Here is a 21,545-nt window from a genome sequence, read left to right on the forward strand (position 1 = left end):
TGCCACTGGGGAACAAAGTAAGGTCGCTCCAGTGACAGCTTCAACCGAGCTATGCCATCAGAACTTGGAAAATTGTTTTTCTTTTTTTTTTGTTTTGAGTTTTCTTTTTTTTTCCCTCTTTCTCTCTCTCCAATATAATTCATTCGAACCAAAAAGGTTTTATGTGGCTGTCTGCAGGCTGGAACTAAATGCTGCAGATTGAAATCTCAACTGTGACCTATAGCTGTGGCAAACTGTGAATCTGCTGCAGAGCTGCCCATCAAGCCTTTCTCCCCCTCGTTCTCCAGATTCTCTCTCTGTTCTTTTCTCGATTGTTTTTCTCCTCTGTTCCATCTCTTGTTTTTCTTTTGCTATCAGAAAAAAAGATCAGATCAGCCTTTTGTTAAGCTATTTTATATTCCTGTGAAAACGCAGTGTAAATACAACACAGGCTTTTTATATATATATTTGTTTTTCCATTCAACATTAATATTTCCGTAACCTGTCGCACCTTTAAAGGTTTGAGCTCTACTTTCTGTACTAATTCCATATTACATTAGATTTCAGTTTAGGCTATTGTTTTTACATGTGGATTGTTAGCTTTAAGCTTTATACTGTATTCACATATAGATCAGTGGATTAGAGTACAGTACAGTAGTAATACTACAGTACAACAAATAAAATAGAAACGTCCCTTTCTTAGCCAAAGTTATCTCTGAGTTTAGAGAGAGCGAGCCCTTAACTGAAACTATCTTAACAATGTGATATTTACTAAGTCTGACTTGGATTTTACATTTAAATTAATCTGCCCCAGATTAAAATTTGTATCTTTTTGACTGATGTAATCTGACAGTTAAGATGCAGTACTTATATTGACACAAAACGTTTATATTGAATGCACTTTAAATCACTGGGCAGTTTCTTCAGTCATAAAACAAAATATATTTGTTTTCTTAGTTCTTTTTTTTAAAATGTTTATATAGATTAAGGTCTAACAATCACATTGTTACCATGAAGCACCTTAAAATATTTTAGTTTATTGTTATGTTATATATCTATGATGACATAAGAGTTGTTTGTTTTTTGTTATATGCGGCATCAAATGCTCCAAAGTTAGCTAAGGACAATTGAAAAGATGGTAAAATAAGTGTTTGAAACGTATTTCCAAAAAAAAGTTACCTAATTTTTACCTGGATTTTTTTTTTACCTGGAATTGATGAACGTGCACATCATGGCCTTGTGAACAATGAACAGCTGACTCGGCAAATTGACAAGCAGACGACAATAACTCTTGTATCGACATCATATGAACTGTGCAAAAAAAAAAGACTGGAATATGTGTTTTAATTGGACGTGTGTACGATCATGTGGGTTATGATGTCATACGATGACTTGTGTGGAGATGTGATTTTTACCAATGTGTGGAGATCGTTTGTTTGACAAACTGTCAGGATGATGATGGAAAAGACAGACGGAGACAAGACTAAGGAATTAGCAGCATTTGCACAAAGAGAAGCTCCATGTGAGGTCACGGTCGTAAATCTTGAGCAACCGGATGGTGACATATTGTTGATGTCCTTGTTCCTAAAAGTTGAGTTTTCAAACCCTTGGCTCCCCCACCCCCTCTGTACAAAGAAACGTGAGCTGTATATCTGCAGGCGTGTATTTAAAAGTGCACGTGCTTTAAAAGACAAAAAAGACTTTTGCCTGGGCAAAGGCACCTCGCTGAAATTCTGACGCGTTGTTGCGTACTGTGTTTGTGTTTGATACCTTAACGTCAGATGCCAAATGGTGTGTGGTTTCAAAGGCTGGTTCCCTGGAGCGTGGTTAAGCTTAATCAATTTCCCTAAGAACCTCTTTTTTTTTACTTGAAGGAAAAGCTGCATGAAAACTCTGATTTCTTTTTCTTGTTTTTTTGTTTTTTTGTTTGTCTGTTTGTTTTTAAAGCCCAGATTTGGTTTAGTCTACAATGACAAAGCTAATGTCTTATCAGATGAGACCAGTGACTTGAAAAGCCACAGATGTGAATGGAAACCTTTAACCAGTTGGAGTCCACAACAATGCCAAAACTTTTATTACTGTTACATTCGTGTGGTAACAAAAGGTGAAGCTCAGTTTTTAAAACTTCTCCGTGTAAAAAAAAACAAACCTCTAGGTCGTCATTCCCCAGATTTAAAAAAAAAAAAGAAAAGATTGGATGGAAAATGCACACTTGTCAAGATAATGGCGAATCTTCTTCCTGTTGTGTGTTTTTGGTGTGTGTTGCTTCACAAGTGAAGTTGCTCTATGTTGCTTTTTCAGACTTTGATTGAGGGGTCGCAAGCAGGGGGGTGATCAGTTTGTAGCTTCACTGTAGGGGGGGGACAAGATGAATAACATCTGTTTTTGAGCGTAAGGCTTTTTTGGAATTGCGCTTGTGTCGCAGCCACAGATACACTGTCAGTTACTTAGAAGCAAGACAAACGAGAGAAAGGCGTTGAAAGACCTATTTTTCTCAAGGTACCAGTAACTTTGTATACAATCCACAAACCGGTTCTACTTCATCTAACTTCACCGTCCTACCTCATTGTTACTCTGGTGTTTGTTTGTCAGTGACTGTAATCTATGTGTATATTAGTAACGAAAAAAAAACATATATATATAGGTAAAAGTAAACCTGGTTACTCTCAACATTTATAGCATATAAAACCTGTAAAACACCTCAGTACAGAAATATCATTCTTAAGAGAAATCACTTTTATTACTAGCTTCTACATGCTGCTGTAAGGGGGCGTCCGTGTGTGAGGGGTGGTCTCAGAATATCTCTCTCTCTCTATATATATATATATATATATAAATATATCTATATTCCTTCGCTCTTTGCTATGTCGTGCAGTCGGTCAGTGCTCGTGTCCTGTCTCTGTATTGCATTCTGAGATTTCTACTGGTTGACGGTGCTACCAGCAAACAGTTCAACAAACTGATCTATTGGACCTCAAATGGTGCTGTTTTCTATGTTTTACACACGTCTATGTGTTAATCAGGTGTGTCGACCGCCGCCGCCAGCCCCTCGGCTCAACCGATTTTAAGCCAAAATGTTTTTTCGCTAAACCAATAACCCTGCTTTTACTGTATCAGCTATTATGATATCCATCCAAATATTGTAGATAGTTATTATATCCTCAGCTGTGACTTTTCAGAAGTACCTCAGACTTTGCTGACTTTCAGTGGATGCATCTGCTTCTAGGACCTGTCGTCCACCAATATTTACATTGTTGCAGTATATTTTCAGATATATGCATTTTTACGGTTAGATCAGGTTACACTATGTGTAGTACAGGATTATCAACACTTACACTCAGATGACCATTGGAATACCACTGTTCACTGGTTACATGTCAGGTTGTCTTAATGGAAACCTCAGTGGGACTGGGCTGTGTGTGTGTGTGTCACCATAGAAGAAGTCCTCAGCTCAACGAATACACATCGATGTACACAGTGTGTAGTTCTTTACACAAAACTCAGATTCTGTTAATAGATGTTTTTTTTTTTTGTTTTTTTTTGTCAAAATATGAAATTTGTTTGACACAAAAGTTGCAGCCATTGCATTGGTCGGGTGCATTGTCATCAGTTGCTAAGAACTGCCAATTTTGAAATCAACAACTCTGTTCACTTGCCATCCTGACCTGTCAGTCCACATTTGTTCAGACTATCAATGTGTCAGTGATTAACATACTGTGAGTTAGACCATGAGGTACAGACCCATGTGTATTACCTGAAGTATGATGCATCAGAGTGCATTGTATTGTTGGTCATCCATTGCAGTGATACCAATGGAATCTTCTCTGCACCAAAGTCTTTATTGTGTGTCTTTGTTTCCTTGTCTCTCTCTCTTCTTCTTTTTCTGTCTGTAAACATGAAATGTTGCTGAGCAGTTTGTTCCTGCTGTGAGCAGACTGTACACAGAGTCAGTTAAATGGAAGCACTTAAGCCATCCATTGGACTGTTTTCATAACGGTTCACTTGTAAGGTTGTACTCTGGGCCTCTGATGTGACCCAGAGCGTTTGGTGTGTAATTGAATTCCTATGCAGGTGTGGAGATGTAATCACCGTGCGTACCATATCACCGTTGGGTGGAAAGGTCAACCACGGAGGTCGGGTGACAGGCCGGTGGTTGAGAAACCTTAACATGCGTTTGCACGTTCTTGAGTTTGAATCAGAACCTAACGGTGATGTGACAGTTTCATCTGGGACTATTGCTACATTTCCTCCCCATTTCCTCAGCCATTCAAGGCTGCCTGGGTACAACAAGTCTGTGATCGTTGTAACAGCTCTGCGATGACTACAAGGGGAAGACAGGGTTTTCACTGTATGCAGTATTTCCAGCTGAAATGATCATGAGAGAAAATAAAAAGAATCAATACTATTGCAGTAAACGCTCCTTCACCCTCCTAGAGGCAGAGCCCTATGAAAAAGAAAAAAAAAAAAAAAAAGTTGTGAGTATATGCGATAAAGAGTGTACTTGTCTTTGCTAAACCGGCCACACCTCTGCTATGCGAGCAACTCTTTTGACGCTTAGCATCCTGTTCTGTGTTTTTCTCTTGCTGCATTCAGGAACACCTGTCTAATGCATAGATAAACAGAAATAAATCTTTTATTCTATCAGCAAAATCCTCTCCTGTCTTTTTTTTCTTTTCTTTTTTTCCCCCGTAGCTTCTCACATAATTCAGAAGTGTTTGGAAAAGTCATATGTTCCTAACTGACGTGAAGCCCTGGAGTTTGACCAGCACTTCTTTACTTTAAGGAAGTCACTTATTATGTACTGCAGTCTTGTGGGTACTATTGGTGAATACTTGCTCAGAGAGTCAACAGTGAAGTTTTGCTCAGTCTTATTCTCCGAAGTCTCCAGTAGTTAAGTTTTAGGAAAGTTGACTAAAGTTCAGAAAATGTGTGCGCCACAGTTGCATTGTGGGATTTACCACATATACTGTATATAAGGGTCTGAAACGTCTTCATTAGACATATCAAAATAATAACGTGCACATTGCAGCCACCAACCAGTTGACATTTAATCAAGGTGTCGACCACTGAACCCCAGTGCTGTGTCTCACTAATTCGCTGAGTGAGAAAATGGTTTGTTGCCAATAACATAATGCTTTACTGGTGAAAAGAAAGTGAGTTATTGTACGTTAAAAGTGGAGAAAGAGTGAGTCGGAAGGAAAAGAAATGAATAAAGTGAAATTAATCTACAAATTTAATTACTTAAATAGAACTTGTTCATTTTCTGTAGATTGTTTTTCACTGTAACTGACTAATGTTTAACTGATTGTCAGAGGGCCAGAATTTTTCTGGACAGACACCTTGGAAGACGAACACTCGAAATACAATTAATTAAAAGTGACATTTTTTGTCTAACATTGTTAACTGATATATGCAGTATATAATATATTTTATTTTATTGCAGATCTGAAGGCAATTTTTTCTTCATAGTTGGGACCACGCCACATTTTCTCTTTGATCCTTACAATTTTGTAAGTGTAAAATGTGTGCTGGATTCGGCCCACGGGCCACCAGTTGGTGATCACTTGTTCATAGATTCAGTTGCTGCATAAATGTGATAATTGTATGGTGATTAATAATTGTTGTACATCGGCAAAAACAACCGCTGATAAAACTATTTTCCAGTTAATGGTTGGTTTCGATGCTAGATTCTTGTGTTGTTGTTCACAACATTCAAACACTGTGATTATTTTTCACCTGCTCCAGTGTTGTTCTGAACAACAACTCCCCCCACCCACTGGCACCTTTCCCATACTGCCAGACTTCAATTGTAATCATGCATCAAACTGTTTTGTGAAGAAATCACTGTAATGTTTTTCCGTCGACGTCTCCCGTGCGCCGATGTTCTCCTAAAAGGGACATTTGTGAATTTTTCACTTTTACACAGTAATAACTTTTCATTTTTTCCATATGGAAGCTTTAAATCCAACAAGTCAGGGTCAAAACTGTTCAAATGAACCCTCAGCTCGGCACCTGCTTCAAACTTTTAAATGTGTTATTGCGACACTGGAATAGCACTTAACTAATGTCACAAGAGCTAATATTTTCAAATTGATAGCCATGTGTGGAAATGGGTCTCTTTAAACTGCAGTGACTCTAGAATTAATTCAAATTTCTCAGCAGAGAGAAGCCAAGTACACTCAGTATCACCGTGATGAAAATTTAAATTAGAGTTGGAGTTGGCCACATGCTGTTAGAAATGTTCTTTTTGAAGAGTCACTGGCTCAGCTCTTAACTTTAGTTAGCTTTACAGAGGTGTTTGAAAAGCCGGTCTAGTGGCGGCGCAGATGTTTGTCGTGTTCCTCTCCAGCTACACCGGCGAAAAACTTTTGGGCTTTTGCAGGAGAATTAATTTAATGAACTACTATACGTATTTGTCTGAATGTGGAGGGGTTTTTATTCGAAATCAAATGTCTATTGGTTTGATTTACTCTGTCGTTTACTGGAAACATAAGGAGGAAAGCCTCCTTATGTTTATGACATTTAAATTGTGTAAAAGAATACCAGAGAGCACCTCCTGTCCTTTGACTCCCTGTACAAGGCCTCCTCTATCTCCTCCTGCAAGAGTTCCTTTCAAGAGTTCCTATTTGTATTTTAATCGTTAATCCTCCTCTTGTGAGTCGTTTTGGATAAAAGCATCTTTGAAAATAATGTTCTTAAAAAAAAGGTGACACAAACATTTTAGTGCAAAAACTTGGATCATTGTCTGTGAAGTAGAACTGTTTGATGCAGCCCTTGTGAAACCACACGTTTGGTTTAATTCTTCAGAAAAGGAGGGGGGCGGGGGGGCAGAGTTTCTCTGTGCAAAGAAAGTACTTTGACTGAACCACTAACAAACAGAAGCACAGCCAGCAGATTCAGTCTGCTGTGAATCTGCCACCTGGTGAAGAAGAGGATTTCCAGAATCAGGTAGAAAGTTGTCGTGTGGCAAATACACATCCAGGTATTTGTTCAGCATCTTTGACTGGAATCAGTTAAGTGCTTTGTGGCACCAGTGTTGATGTAGCAAAGTTAGAAAGAAGTACGTGTTGCTAACGTACTTTGTGGAATTTGTACCCAAACTGAACCACCAGATTTGGTTTCACTCCATCCTGGAGTTTGACAGAAAGTGGACCAAAGCCACTTTTCCTCATTTCCTTAAGACTGAATTCTGCTCACTCCTACAGCCTACCACTCCCTGTCTGCCGTACCTGATTCATTTCCATATATTATTGCCTCTGTAAGCAAATGCGTTGGACGGCCGGGCTTTTTCCTGCAGCCCAAAAGGGACTTTTCAATATCATTATCGCAAAAGCCTGCCACATGCTTGTAATGTATTGCTGCCGGCCTTTATTGACAGCGCAATGATTCAGTGGTGGTGATGATGGATTGGCTCTGGCTCGGCTGAGCTGGGCTGAGCTGAGCTGCTCCAGACCGGGCTGGGCTCTGCAGCCTCGCTGTCTGTCGCATTAAACAGCAAGTGTCCTCCTCACACACTGCAGTGGAGAGAGAGAGAGAGAGAGAGAGAGAGAGAGAGACAGGCTGTATTTATGTCGCACACCCAAGAGGCTTGTTTTGGTTATTTCTGTTCTTCAGTTTGTGCTTTCTGTGAAAGTTCCTGAATCATCATGTCCATTCTTTAATTCATTCAATCAAATAGAGTGGTTCCCAAAGTAGGGGGCGGGTCTCCTTAGGGGGTGCAAAGTTGCTGCAGGCGGGCAAAGCAAGACAAATGAATTTCAATTTCAATATTTTTGTTAATTATTCGACTGTGGAGAAATACACTGACTTATAATTTAATTTCCTTTCTCCTGTGAGAGTAGCAGCTCTTTGAGTTTTTAAAGCAAAGTCAATGTGCTGGGGAGAGGGCAGTGGGGGGCTTTGACAATTGTCATTTCTAAATTGGCATAAGTCTTCAATTTTCAAAAAAAAAAATTTTCTCAGTATATAATATGACTAAGAATTTAACAATTCAACACATTTTAGTTCCTTTTGCCTGACAAAGATTGTTTTTAGTCAAACTGTATGAAAGTTGTCAAATATATTGCTCAGTAGCAGGACTGCAGTAAGGTTGACATATTTCTCAGTATTGTATTCAGTAAACAAACCAGAGGGCAGAGAAGAAAAGGAACTGCAACAGGAGGCAGTCAGAGAGACAGGTCGAAGACACAGTCAGGACAAGTGTCCAGTCACATTGGTTCACTATGGCACAGAGAGGAGGGACAGGTAAACACAGGGAGACAGGGGAGGAGTCAGGGTGCCTTCAAGGAAGCTGGGAAGTCTGAAATGTCAGACCCTTGACCAGGACAAGTGCACTGGAACGCTACCAAGGTCAAAGGTCGTACTTGTGACAAATTGACCTGACCCTAAATGAGATGCAGCAGACTGACATGTTAAAAAAAAACAAAGTCAGCTGGTTTAGTCAACATATTTTAGAAAAGTGCATTTTAGCAGGAACTTGAAGACAGTTCCACTGATGAATGTGATAATAAAACAACGTTGGACTCCATGATTTTATTTATGTTCGACTTAGTTCCCCTGAATCACTCTAGAACACTCCGAGGGGAATAATTCCCAGCTTCCTTGAATGTAGCATTAACAAGACACAGGTGGAGAAGGTGAGAAAATCACTGTGGAAGGAAACACGAGAGCCAGGACAGGTGGACACAGGGACAGGAGGAGGAGACACAGACGATGACTCGTGATGTAAATGTGAGTTGGGTTTTCTTGTTTGTTTGTTTTTTTAAATCCAAATATCGCAGTGTTGTGTTTGAGAAGTGGCTGAGACTGATGTGAATGAACCCTGGTTGTTTCACTGGCTTCTCTGCTCCACCTCATGGACTGAGAGAAACTGCTGACTGTTGTTCTGTTTTAGTACAGAAACGTTCCTCAGAAGTTTTTCTTTTCTTTTTCTCATTTCAAACAGCCTACGTGGGAACATACTTCCACACACATACACACCCACATGCATGCTCCTGCGTGGCCTCTATTAATGCAGACGGCCCGTCCAATTAACACGATCCAAAGCAATGATGAATTTTTCATTCTCTGAACATTTAAGCTCATTATGGCCCAAATGAAGCAGGTTCCACAGAATCAGCGTGGCCGCGGCTGCCAAAGGCGCCCAATGTCACTGTCACAGTGCCACTCTGCACCAACACCCTAATCACTGCAGCTGCTTAATATTCATGTCCCACCGCTCACAGTCGTCGCCTCTCCCCCCCCTGACTCCTCACCTCTCCTTCTCTGCCACGTCCTCTTTTCTCCTCTTCTCCTTTTTACTCCATTTACTGCTTTTTCATGTAACATTAGCTTCTCTCCTCTCCCTATTGTGCGCAGTGAAAAGTGTGGTCCAACTCCCCCGCCCAGACCACCACCACCACCACCTTCGGTTCGGTCATTACAAATGTAGCTGTGGCTAAATTGAAATGCGCTAATTGTGCATGGAGTATTTTAATTATAATCTAATAAGTTAAATCAGAGATTCTGTCGGATTTCAAGGGCAATCATCCTGTGTCTGGTACTGTCTGTCTGCCTGATGATGGCCGTGTTTGTAGTGAGACGAGATGATGTGCAGCACTTTTAAATGGAACTTTTAATTTCACTGGTGATGTAGTAATTTGGTTTGTGGTTTAATTACCTCAAGGACTTCAGCGACGTTTAGAAAGCGGTGTTCCACCACCATCAAGATGGAAATCACTCAAAGCAATCACTACAATCCACCCACTCTGTGGAGCTACTGCTTTGATATTTTTACATATTAAAATCCCAAGTAATTTGATTCATTGCAAATAAACACAGGTGAAATACGCATTAGACATTAGAGGAAAACTTGTTTTGTCATATTTAGGCAGGTTGATTAAGCTGATTAATCATGATTATGATAAGTCACGATTAATCGTGATTGTTATGATTATGATTAATCATGATAAATTCACACCTACTCATTTGTGAATCAGATTAAAATTCATTAAAAATAAAATTAAAATAATTTTAAACTCCTACTCCTCCTTTTTCACTAGTTCTGAACAACTCTTAAAATAAGTACCATCTCGCTGCAGACACCAGTACACATTTGAGATCAGACTCTTGGCCAAGTTAAAAAATCAAAATATATTTGGATTATGTATACATATTTATATACAGTATATTTCCTTTTAATCTAAATGACGAAACGTTTTTATGTCATTGTTTGCTGGACGAGTCATTAGATCTTAGCACTGGATTATCTTTAAGACTTCCTAGCTTTACAAGTTAAAAAGATTAAAAAGATTATTTTTTTTAATCAAAGATGAATCTTTCACTGCACATCACAGTTCTGCACGTTCTCCTGATATATTTTTGGTCAGCAATCCCTCACAGACCAAAGGGTTTATAAAATGATGGGAGGCTTTAACAGAAGACAGTTAAGGGTAAAAAGCTGAGAGAAAGAGGACTTTTTTTTTTTATCTTCTACCAGCGGTCATTAGAGAGACTTTATTTTTAATGGTGATTTGAAGCCAATTACAGTGAATGGGCCTGAAAATCATCATGAAAAGACGGTGGGGTTTTAGAGGAGCTGTGTGTGACAGAGTGCAGCTGAGTGAGTGACACCAGTGTGTCTTCACACTGATTATTGAAGATGGAGAAATGATAGAATTCCGAGCGGAGCCATTATCTAATATTTTTGTTCTAGTTACAATCTGCCACCATCAATATTACCATATTTGACAAGCTACGAAAAAATAAAATATGATGTATGTAATATATAAAAGAAATGACTAACTCGATCATACTGTTAACCCTTACTTTTACTGTTTAAGAGGTAAGGTAAAAATGTATGTAATGTTTAATTGTAACATTTCATATATTTTTTTAAATCAAATTAGCAATATTTTACAGAAACATTTTACTGATGTTTCAGTGACTCAGCTGGAAATAGAAACTGCTGAGTGTTGCTTTTTAATAAGAGTGGGACCCTACTGTGTGTTTTCACATTAGCCTGAGGCTAACGCTCCGGCTGAAGCTTTAGTGTCGTAAATGCTTTATTAAAGTAAACTTTAGTGTCGTAACTGCTTTATATTTGTCAATAATGAGACTTTAACAGTGATTTATATTTATATTTCATAACAAAGAGGCTGCTGATTTACATTTATGTCATTTTACTTTTATCTACATTTTTTTAAAAACCTCAGTGAAGGATTCGCTCTAATGTTTGTGTGTTCTCCAAACCTCGGTTCTCCGTCCTCTCTGCGTGTCTGTATTTAGAGTACTGAGATCTGAGGTGACGTTTGGTCAAACACCAAACTGACACTTGTCTCACTTTGTCATTGTCACCGTGGACCCCAAGTCTATCATTATCACACACACACCACACACACGCAGCCGGATGTTGCCAGCAGAACCCGGTAATAGCTCGGTGCTAATGAGCGCCTTGTTTGGAGCTGTTAGATGACCTGGGGCCGGTCACACTGACATCAACTGCACGTTCACATCTGTTGAATTCACTGCGTGGTCTGTACGTGTGTGTGATAATGAACATTCGTTTTAGCACTACATCTTCGACTAGTGCAGTAGAGCACTGTCAGCACAGCGCTAATATTCGGCTCATAAAAGTTTTCTCTTTAAACTGATCTTATTCTGTTTTCATGACTACAAATAAATGAAGTAACAACATTAGAGTCGAAATGTCTTTGGTAAGCAGTGAAGAGGGAGACAGGAGTTCAACGAAGCTTGTTAATCAAGTGAAAAACCATTATGGGATGGAGAGTGCCAAGGTTCAAACCAGCAGCCAACAAGGTGCAAGTGATTACAAGTGTGAAAAATGACTGCAGCAAAGTGAACTCAACCAGTAATAGGTACAAAATAAAATAAACAGAATTTTAAAAATATATTTATGTATAATTTAACTTTATTTGTGTGTAAACATTGAATCTGCAACAACTAAAGGTTAATATTACAAACATGAGAAATTAAATTGGAAATAAAACACACATCAGTGGTTTTTGTTCCTTATGTTTCTTTATCTGTAGCCTTTCCAGTTTCTAGCATAGCGAATACACCACTAATACTACAAAGTAGTATATACGGGCTATATACTGGGGGGGGGCAACTTTAGTACACATTTGATATGATTTCGCGGACCAAAAATAATTACACTCCGGGCCAGGAGTTTGACACATGTAATTAATATTGTCACAGGGACGATGTTTTTCATGCCTAAAAATAAAAATGATACAGAAATCAGAAATGGAAAAAAAACACTAATTATTGCAGAATGAATGCTAACACTGTAGTACTGTAGTCATTTGAAATGTTTTAGTAGAAACTAAATTTCCATCAAGCTTTATGTGCAGTGTTGTTTCTTCAGTGCTGCAGCCAGGGTGGTCTTTTCAGTTCAGTCTATGGTGGTACTTTTCTCCATGTTTACAGTAACATCGAAACCCATTTTTGTTCCTTGTTCAAAAAGTATCTTCTTTTTGTTTGTTTGTTTTTGAACGACCCAGACCGGTGTTTTCCGAGCGTGCTGTCGGTCCAACTTTTCCGTGTTGACAGAGTGTGATCCTGCTCGCTGTGTGGAGAAACTCACAGACGTAGCAGCTCATGTCGGAACCAAGCTGTGAGCGTGTCGGTGTGTTTGTGTGCTTAAGTAAAGGGGAGTCAAACTGACAGTTTTGCCAGCAGCCTTGCACCTGCACACAGCTGGGTGTTGTAAAGGGGGAGAGGGGGGAGGTCAGAAGGACAAGGAGAGGAAAGAGATCTGACACGAGGTGTCAAGGGCAGATCAGGAAAGGCTGGTTAGCAACGGAAGGTGGGAACCTGGATATGCGTGGATGTGACAAATAATTCCTGTTTGTGTTTTGGTGTGTGTGTGTCCCTGCACCACCACTGGAAGGAAATGTGCAGCAGTGTGACAGGTGGGACTGGAGAGCCGTTTGGATTGATGCGTTCTTTCATAGGTAACTGCCAGCAGCAGAGCCCAGACTGGGCCTCATTTGTCAGACTCAAGGAAACGGCGTTACAGTGTGATGTTTCAGTCTGTCGCTGGCACGCACGTCGACAGCTCTCTTCTCCTGGATTTTAGGATGTGTGTGGATGTGTGGAGCTGCAGCTACTGTAATGCAGGGCTGAATGTTCTGGATGTGCTCAGGGGTAAAAAGGGCAACAACAGCAACTGTGAGGAGTTTGTGTCACTGTGGTTTTTTTTTTTTTCTTTTTCTGTTCTTCACCCTGGTTTTACCTGGAATCACTGCAGCTCTGATTTCCCTTCTCTGTGGTTGTAGCTCCTCTCTCAGTGCTTGGTATTAAAAATAAAATCTTTACCCAGTTGTCAGTCAATGAACAGGTTTGTCCAGTTAACACGGCAGCGTTTATTGGCATGGATTTGACACAATCCTGCAGGATTTTTGGTCGTCTTCAAATCTTGGTTTCTGTCTGACCTTGGATCTCAGAGGTCGTACCCAGCGCAGATGTTCCTGTTCACTGTTCCAGCCTGGTTTTGTCATTTTATAAATGCTTTTTATTTTCAGCTATTGAATCTATCTTTTTTCTGTTCTGAATCATTTTACGAAGCATCCTTGCACAGCCTTCACGCAGCATTCTCTCCTCTGTTGTAGACATCAGTCATTTCTGATCAGCTACAGAGCTCTTGTAGAACTACGATGTATTTCACTCACCATCTTTCCATTCCTGGCTCAATTTTGTGTGGCTCGGTCTGATATCAGTCTGAATTTCAGATTCCAACATGAAAAACAACAACTATAACCCCCCTGAGCCAATACCAATGCCCCAATTCTCAAATGTCCAAACTTCTCGGTGTGTTGCAGGGTAAGCTGTTTTGGAGTCTTATCAGGAACAGTTTAATTTGTGCTAACACCAAACCAAAGGGTCATGGAAGAAGGTTGTTGGTTCTTTTCCAGCCAGTGACGGTGAATCATGCAGGGGTTTTTGATATTGTTAAAGCTCTTTATACCTGTAACGCTTTCAGAAAGAGAAGTGTTTCATGTAGAACTGCACCGACATCCAGTGGCATTGACCCTGACTGAGAACCTGCAGTAAAGATACAGAATAGACTCTCAGACCACTGTTTAAACTTGGAGATAGAACAGAAATACATACGACTCACAGCAGGGCCAACACTGGACAGTGTGAATTATTGAGGTCTGAGGCATTGATAATTTAATACCCCAGATCTGTTTGACAGGTGGTGGTTCAGGTCTGTGGTCTGACTCTGGGGTAAAACAACAAAGGCTCTTCTCTTTTCATCTTAAACACTGTATGCAGGGATTTAAGGCAGTGTCTGACCTAGTTGAGATCATGGCAGCGGAAGAGAGAGTGAGAGAAAATGAGACGGACAGATGGAGGAGGGTTAATTGAAGCTGACATCTGTCCACTGTTGCCGTGTCCCCAGATGACACATGGCTCTCGCCCATATGCTGGTGTTGCTTCACCCACTCCGTCTCCGTCCACAGCCGTCACCTTTAACACGAATGCGCTCACGAGATTTCAAACCATAGGATGAAGAGCTACGACAAATAGATTCTGGATTGTTTGTGTCTGTGTTTCTACATCTGTCACTTAGTTTATAAGAAAGACAAGTCATCGCTATTGGTGGGAATTAAGGAAAATGTCGACGCCACCCACACCGTTCATCTCCGCCCTCTTCAGTTCACAGTGCACTGTAAACACAGCTCAGCATATTTACCAACCTCACACTCGTCCTGTTCATCTCTAAAGTGTCATCGTGTCTGTCTCGTGGTGGGGTCGTGTCCCAGCAGGCCTGCTGTAGACTGGCAGAGTGTTGATCTGAGTGTCTGTCAGTGGGACTGGAGGTCTCCTCTCCCAGCCCTTCTCCACAGCTGACAGACAAGGTCAGGGACCCATCCCGTCTGTCTCTCCCAGCTCCTGACAGTCTTTCCTTTGGGAGTCAAACCCCAGACAGCCTCGCACTCCGCTAATTAATAATGCATCACCGTTTTATATCACGCTCCTTTGGGGCAGACTTCTCAGTGTGTGATTAAGCCACCTTTTCAACCACTCTGCCAATCTGCCCTCTTCCATTAAATATGAAGGTACCTTCATACAGTACTCGCTACACCACACCTGGTTGTTACGGTCTGGTGTTAGTGGTTACTACCACTTGAAGTAATGATTGACTTTCCCATACATCTCAGTACTACATTATTGTGACAGTATCCGTACCATGGCCACATGGTGGAGGAGTGGTCAGTGCTCTGGCCTTACAGCGAGAAGGTCTGTGATCACGAGCATCATCTCTGTACCCCCCGTCTCCCCCCCTCCACCCCCCCCCCCCCCCCCCCAGAGGGCCCCGACACTTACTTTTATAACCACTGGGTTATTTTGTCAGCTACGTATACCTATAATTTTGCATTGGTATTTTTTATTAGTGTTTTGATTTTTTCTGCCTCACTCAAAAAAAAAAACATACAGATTTGCATTTTAATTCATTTTAGACCTAGTCCTAACTGTCCCTCAGTGTGGTTTCAGGGCGTTGAAATATGACTCACCCCTCTGTCCATTTGCCAGCTGAGGAGAGAAACTCACTGCCATTTGTTTCGGCCCCACACTTCAATTCCTCAAATTGGGAAGTACCTGCAGTGAGTGACATAGCATCTCCTGCGACCTCAGTGGATGACTTATCATCCTATCTCGGTGGCTGAGTAATGTGCCTGTGGCCAGAATAGCTACAGCGCTGTCCGTCTGGGCTGAGGTCGAGAGCTGCCTTTGGTGTCGAGGTGTTGTCACTATCACAGACTTCTCCTCACAGTCTCACGCCTGATGTGCAGACAACCGAGCTGCCGCTCTGAATAACGTGATGGACGAGCGTTTGTTACAACCGCGGTGTAAATGCTCTCCAGCCGCCTCCTCTGAACTGATGAATTTAGACTGTTTCTGCAGGGGGTAGGAACAGGCGATCGCACACACTTAAAGCACACGTTCTTCTCTACATCACTTGTTCTTGATGTTTCCTGGACATCAGTCCAGTGGTATTGAAAAAGAGGAACGGAACAGAGGAGTGTCAAACAGCACTCCTGTCTAATCCTTTACTCTCTCCCTGTTCCGATTCATTCATCGATGAAAAACACGAAGGAGCCGAGAAGCTCTGTCTGTCTCTGTGCTGCTGATTATAATTAATAAAGCTAACTTAATGCACGTGTTTGTGTGTGTGTGAGAGAGTGTGTTTTCCACAGATCACTAATCTCTCTGAAGTCCTGTTTGTTCTCTAGGTTTGCCCCCACTACAAACATTTCTCTGATCAAAGCCGTAGAAAAAGGCCTGCCACTTCAAACAAAGTATACACCGAAACACGCAGACAAACCCATCCCAGCAGCTCTATAGACCACATGTTGTCACGGCAACCACATTAATCCAGAATGTTGTTTCTTTTTTTGCAGGAAGTGAGTAAATCAGGAGCAGGCCAACAGAGATGCAAACAAAGTCAGGAGCTGGAGTATTATTAATACTCAGTTATAATTCCACGTCTGAGAGTTTGAAGTACTCGCAGTAGTGTGCAGTAGAAATGAAGGGCTGTGGTGAAACAAAAGAATGCAAATCAGGGTTTAGTGTAATACAAGTCTGTGTAGGGTTTCAAAGAGCGACTCGATCAGCTTCACTAAACGTCCTTTTGCCCTCTTCGATACATGTTGTTCAAAAAAAGCCATTTTATATTCAAGGTTGTTTAATTTTCTGCAGAAGGCCTTGATGATCTGAGGCGTTTTTGTGTGGGTTTCATCCGAGCGCTGCACTAACAGCAGGTGTCAACGCTGTGTTTAAATCCTTTTAAGTTGACTTACAGAGACATGGTGAGATGGATAACTAATTTGTTTTAATCAAGTAACTTCACAGGTCAAATCATTTTAATGAGCAGACACCAGAGCTGGAGCCAGGAGCCAAAATCCATCTTCAGTGTCAATTAGCCTTTTGAGTTTTAGCTTTGTTTTATTATTTAAATAAATTGATAAATATATTATATATATATATACGTATATATATATATATATATATTCGTATATCCATTATCCTTATTTCATACCTCTCACTGCATGTAGACAGTGGAACAGAAAATAGTATAATGTCTTGATAAAACCAAAATAATGATTATAATAAAACCCAGATTTGCACTAGGCTCCCTCTGCTGTTACGCTAATGGCTTTTTTCTGTATATTAGAAAGCAGCAATTATAGCAAACACTAGCCTGGCTAAAAGCTTCTTTACCGTCTATGTGGGAAAACAAAAATATATTTAAAAAATCAACAACGCTGTTGTTTAACGATTATCATCAAAAAATAAAGCAGAGTAGATACAAACTTAACTTTTTTCCTCCCCCCGCATAACTGGCTGAAAACTGTATGTAAATTGGAGCAGCAGACTGTACAGCAGACCGTGGTCAGTTTTTTTATTTATTTTTCGGGCCTAGAAAAAAAGAGATGAGGCCAATTATCACGTTGTCTTTGTTGTTTTGTTCCCTGTGCCCCGGCGGACGGTTGATTCGAGAGCTAAGTGGCTGATAAAAGCATAAACATTTCTGTGGTTTAAAATAAATAGCCGAGCGTCCATTAGTCAGGTATTAACAAGGTAATGGTCTGTTACTAAACTGCTGAATGACATTGTCGCAGCTACAGAGGTGCGATGATCCTGACAGGAAACACATGACTACACACACACACACACCATCCTCCTGTGCACAAATGGTTTATTATCTCAGGGGTGTGGACGGAATGGTATCAAGAGAAACTTTGAGGTTGAGTGAGGAGGTGTAAGAAGAAGAAGAAGAACTGGGTTGAAATGAAACAAAAGAGAAAATGGACTAAAAGACAGAGCTCGGAGGTTTAATGGTGGTTATTAAGATCAGGCTCTGTAGTGTTGTTTACCTCAGACCAACTGTGGCTCAGGGATCATTGATAGGTGGGAAGAGACTGAGCAGTGAAGAACTACAGATGTTTGCTGCCTGTATGACGGTGTCGGTCTGATAAGCTGCAGGTGTGGCCTTGGTCTCTCTCACCCTCTCTCTCTCTCTCTCGTATTCTGTTTCTATACACTGGGTCCTTGACTTACATCAGCGCTACAACACCACGTAAGTTAATTTTCACTGTAAGTACATAACTAAATATGTCACTAAACTGAACTTTATACATTATATGTTAGGTTACTGATTAAATGCATGTAACTCTAAGGCACAATATGATTTATTGTTTTAGTATATAGTCACTTCTACACACCATAGAATTCAATTTATATATATACGTTTTTATTCTATTTTAATTGCTCATGATCTACCAGTACTCCCTTTGCAATCTGTTTGGGAGATCCCGATCCACTTATTTGGCACCCCCTGATCTAGGACATAAAAACATCAGAAAAGTCTGACCCACGCCATAATAAAGGGCAAAAAGACAAAAGAAAGTGAATGTAAACTGGGGACATGGGAGATGGTGACCACAACACGCCGTGGGTGATGGGCTTCGTAAACCGAGGACCTCCTGTGGTTCTGCTGTTGCACCGCAGCGGTCCAGTGTCATTTGAAAAATAACTCCATCGTTACCATTTGGCTACATTTCAGCTCCAGTCCACGCTGCCATCTTTTTGTTTATATTTGGTTTTGTCCAAACACAGAATCCGGCAGACACACTTAGACACAAACAAACTGGTACAATGTGTTGCAGCGATAGGCCAGCGCAGCAGGGACTGTATCCCTGTTAAATCCTTCCTTTGTCTCCTTTCTTCCTATTTGCTACTCAAGACGGCCCCTTAAAGTTCAGTGGCACATTCTTCAAAAGATTGCTATTACTGGACGACACTGATCCTGTATCACGCTGCGTGCAGACCAGCCGTTCCCCTTTTTTACGCTCTTCTCCTTCTGTCATTATTTTCAGAGGGTAAAAAGGAGAAGTTGTGGTTTCAAAGAGAGCTGTGACCAGTGCTTTAGAATCTGCAGCACTCCATGTTTCCTGGCAAAGCACTAGAAGTTTGTATTTCGGCGCTAACAGGGTCCTTTGTTTCTGATCCATGACTGAGCTTCTTCTCTGGACCTTAAAACAGTGTGTGACTGAAAGTGTCCTCGAAGAAGAGGCTGAGGTTGTTGTTGTTGTTGTTGTCTCAAGCCTAGAGCTATTATAACAATAGGTGTATTTTATTTTCTATACATCTTCCATATTTCTATTTTATATTTGAATTATATTATACATATTGTCGTTGCTCTATTACTCAGTTGATGCATGCAGTTTTTTGGCGTACAAAAAATGTTTGTCTCGCTTCAAGCTTTAGTTGCGATCTTAACAGTAAGTGTAGTACAAATGAGCAGCTGACTGACACAACTGTCAGGTGAATTGTGAAGGACTGTAGACCATTGTTTCCCAAAGACTGGCTCACGACCCTCAGATGGGTCGCACATTTTTTTTTTGTCTCACATCATGTTTCCCAGGAGTTTATGAATAATATCTATTGACTTGGGTCGCGAAGGTGATTTTTGTGACTTTTAAAATACGGGTCCCCAGAAAAAAAGTTTGGGAAACTCTGCTGTAGACTGATTAATATTGTTGAAAACAACATCTTTGCTGAATTTAAACATCACATAAGGGTGAAAAGCACATATGTCAAGATTTTGTTTAACAGAGACATTATAATATATTTGAATAAATATGTTAAAATATACAAGACTAATGATAATAACCTTCAGTATGAATTTATGTCAAGGTCGTTCAGATGAAGTGACCAGTTAGAAAAATGTTGATCCTTTAACATTTCTGTCTTTCTATTCATCGATTTGCGGTGTCGCCTCCCAGTGGTAATTAAGCGCTCATCTATTATTATCACTCCCCTTCAGCTGCGTATTGATAAAAACACAGCGTTTGACTGTTTTTCAATGCCAAAGGATATTTGACCTGCGTAGATGTTGAAGTGAATAAGAAGAGACTCCACGACCTCTGAACAACTTTTTTACGCTGACCTTCACTTTACTTTTCAAGCCACTGCGATGCCGTGGACACTGTGACTTCCACAGTGTCCAGTGACATTGACCGTAGTGATTAGCGAAGGAGCAGAGCAGCCTCGCTAACGGCCCCTTTTCAAGGTAAAACAGGTTAAAGCTAATGGTTAGACACTGCTTGACAGCCTGATGTTAAAGGCTAAGGTTGTAACATTCACTGTCATCTCTGTCCCTACTTTTAACAATGTAGGACAACCACAGTGGAAGCCAAGGTTTACACCACAACCGTTCAAAATGACAGGACTTCAGTACAGACTGCAGAGGCAACAGAGGCTGGACGTTATCATTGGGCAGAAAACCTAGTGTTGTATTGTTGTTCCTTGATGAAAAGAATTCACTGCCATCATGTTGGTGAGTTCACATGTTAGATTGTGGAATTGTTGTCAAAGAAGGTCACCAAAACAAATGGAAAACTCAGTGTAGTATAGTGTACTTCAAAAATAGTTTTAAGGTAAATACAAAGTGTAAATAAAAAATACATTTTCTGTCTTTCCACTGAAAAATACAGGGCCTGTGAGTGCTTTGAAGCATTTTACAGGGTATAATAATTTTTAAAAATTGTGTAATATCCTTTGAAGTTTAGTAGTAGCCAGCATGACATACTTGAGTTTTCAATAGCACAGAAGCTTCTTCTAAACAGTACGTTTTGTACTTGTTGGAATAAGAAACTGGATGACAGCTTTCCATCAAAACAAAACAAATATGAAGCTTTCACCAGTACAGTACAGGTACTGTCTAATGTGTTACTTTAGGACTATTGTTATTAGGTCTGGTACTTGATACATATTTTTGATTAAGTCATTACAGCAAGTAGGTGACAGTAGAGCAGCTAAAGTTTGGTTGCTAGCTAGAAAAAGATACATATTGTACAGCACACGGTTTATTGTACAGCTGGGATAAGAGCATGGGTGTGTGTAAGTTCAGCAACAAAGAGTTTTATTATCATGACAGAACTTCAAATTCACAGTATCACCTCTACGCAAAACATGTGGCTGCAAGAGAACAACAGAGCTAACGTTAGCTACAACAGACCTGCTAAAGGCTAACAGCCTTTAGCTTTAATCCAGATCATAGGCCTCAGGGAATTGAAATGTTGAATACAGTTTCCATAAATATACTGCGAAATATATGCAGAATAATATAAATGAAAACTAAAAGTAAACATTTTTGTAATTTTACCATCTTTTAATTAGGTACATCTGTCAACAAAAACAAAAATAAATTGTCAGTCATCATTACCATTTGATAAAATCCCATTACTGGCTAATCATTTTACAGATAATAAACAATGACTGAATGTTTTAATTGAAGTCTCTTATAAATACCAATTAGAATCTTAATAATCTTCCTGTATTTTGTATTTTTATATTGGCTTTTTTTAAAATTTATTTACAAAACATAAATATGTTTAAGTCATGGCCCTGGGTATAAATATTAGTTAATGAGAGTATTTGCGTTTCGATGTTCTTCTGTGTAGTATATGTGTACTCTGTTCTAACACTAACTGGACCAGGACTGACAACAGAACCGTTCTGCTTCACGGTCACTTCTGGCCAAAGGCATG

General features: G+C 40.2%; 1 protein-coding gene across 1 annotated transcript in view; it reads left to right on the plus strand.

Annotated features, from left to right (window-relative positions):
* agbl4 (AGBL carboxypeptidase 4) overlaps positions 1-21,545 on the plus strand; it is a 200,931-nt gene that overhangs the window by 148,082 nt on the left and 31,304 nt on the right. The gene's annotated exons all lie outside the window — the stretch shown is intronic.

Source organism: Cynoglossus semilaevis, chromosome 2 (genome assembly GCF_000523025.1).
Source record: "Cynoglossus semilaevis isolate Cse_v1.0 chromosome 2, Cse_v1.0, whole genome shotgun sequence".
NCBI lineage: Eukaryota > Metazoa > Chordata > Actinopteri > Pleuronectiformes > Cynoglossidae > Cynoglossus > Cynoglossus semilaevis.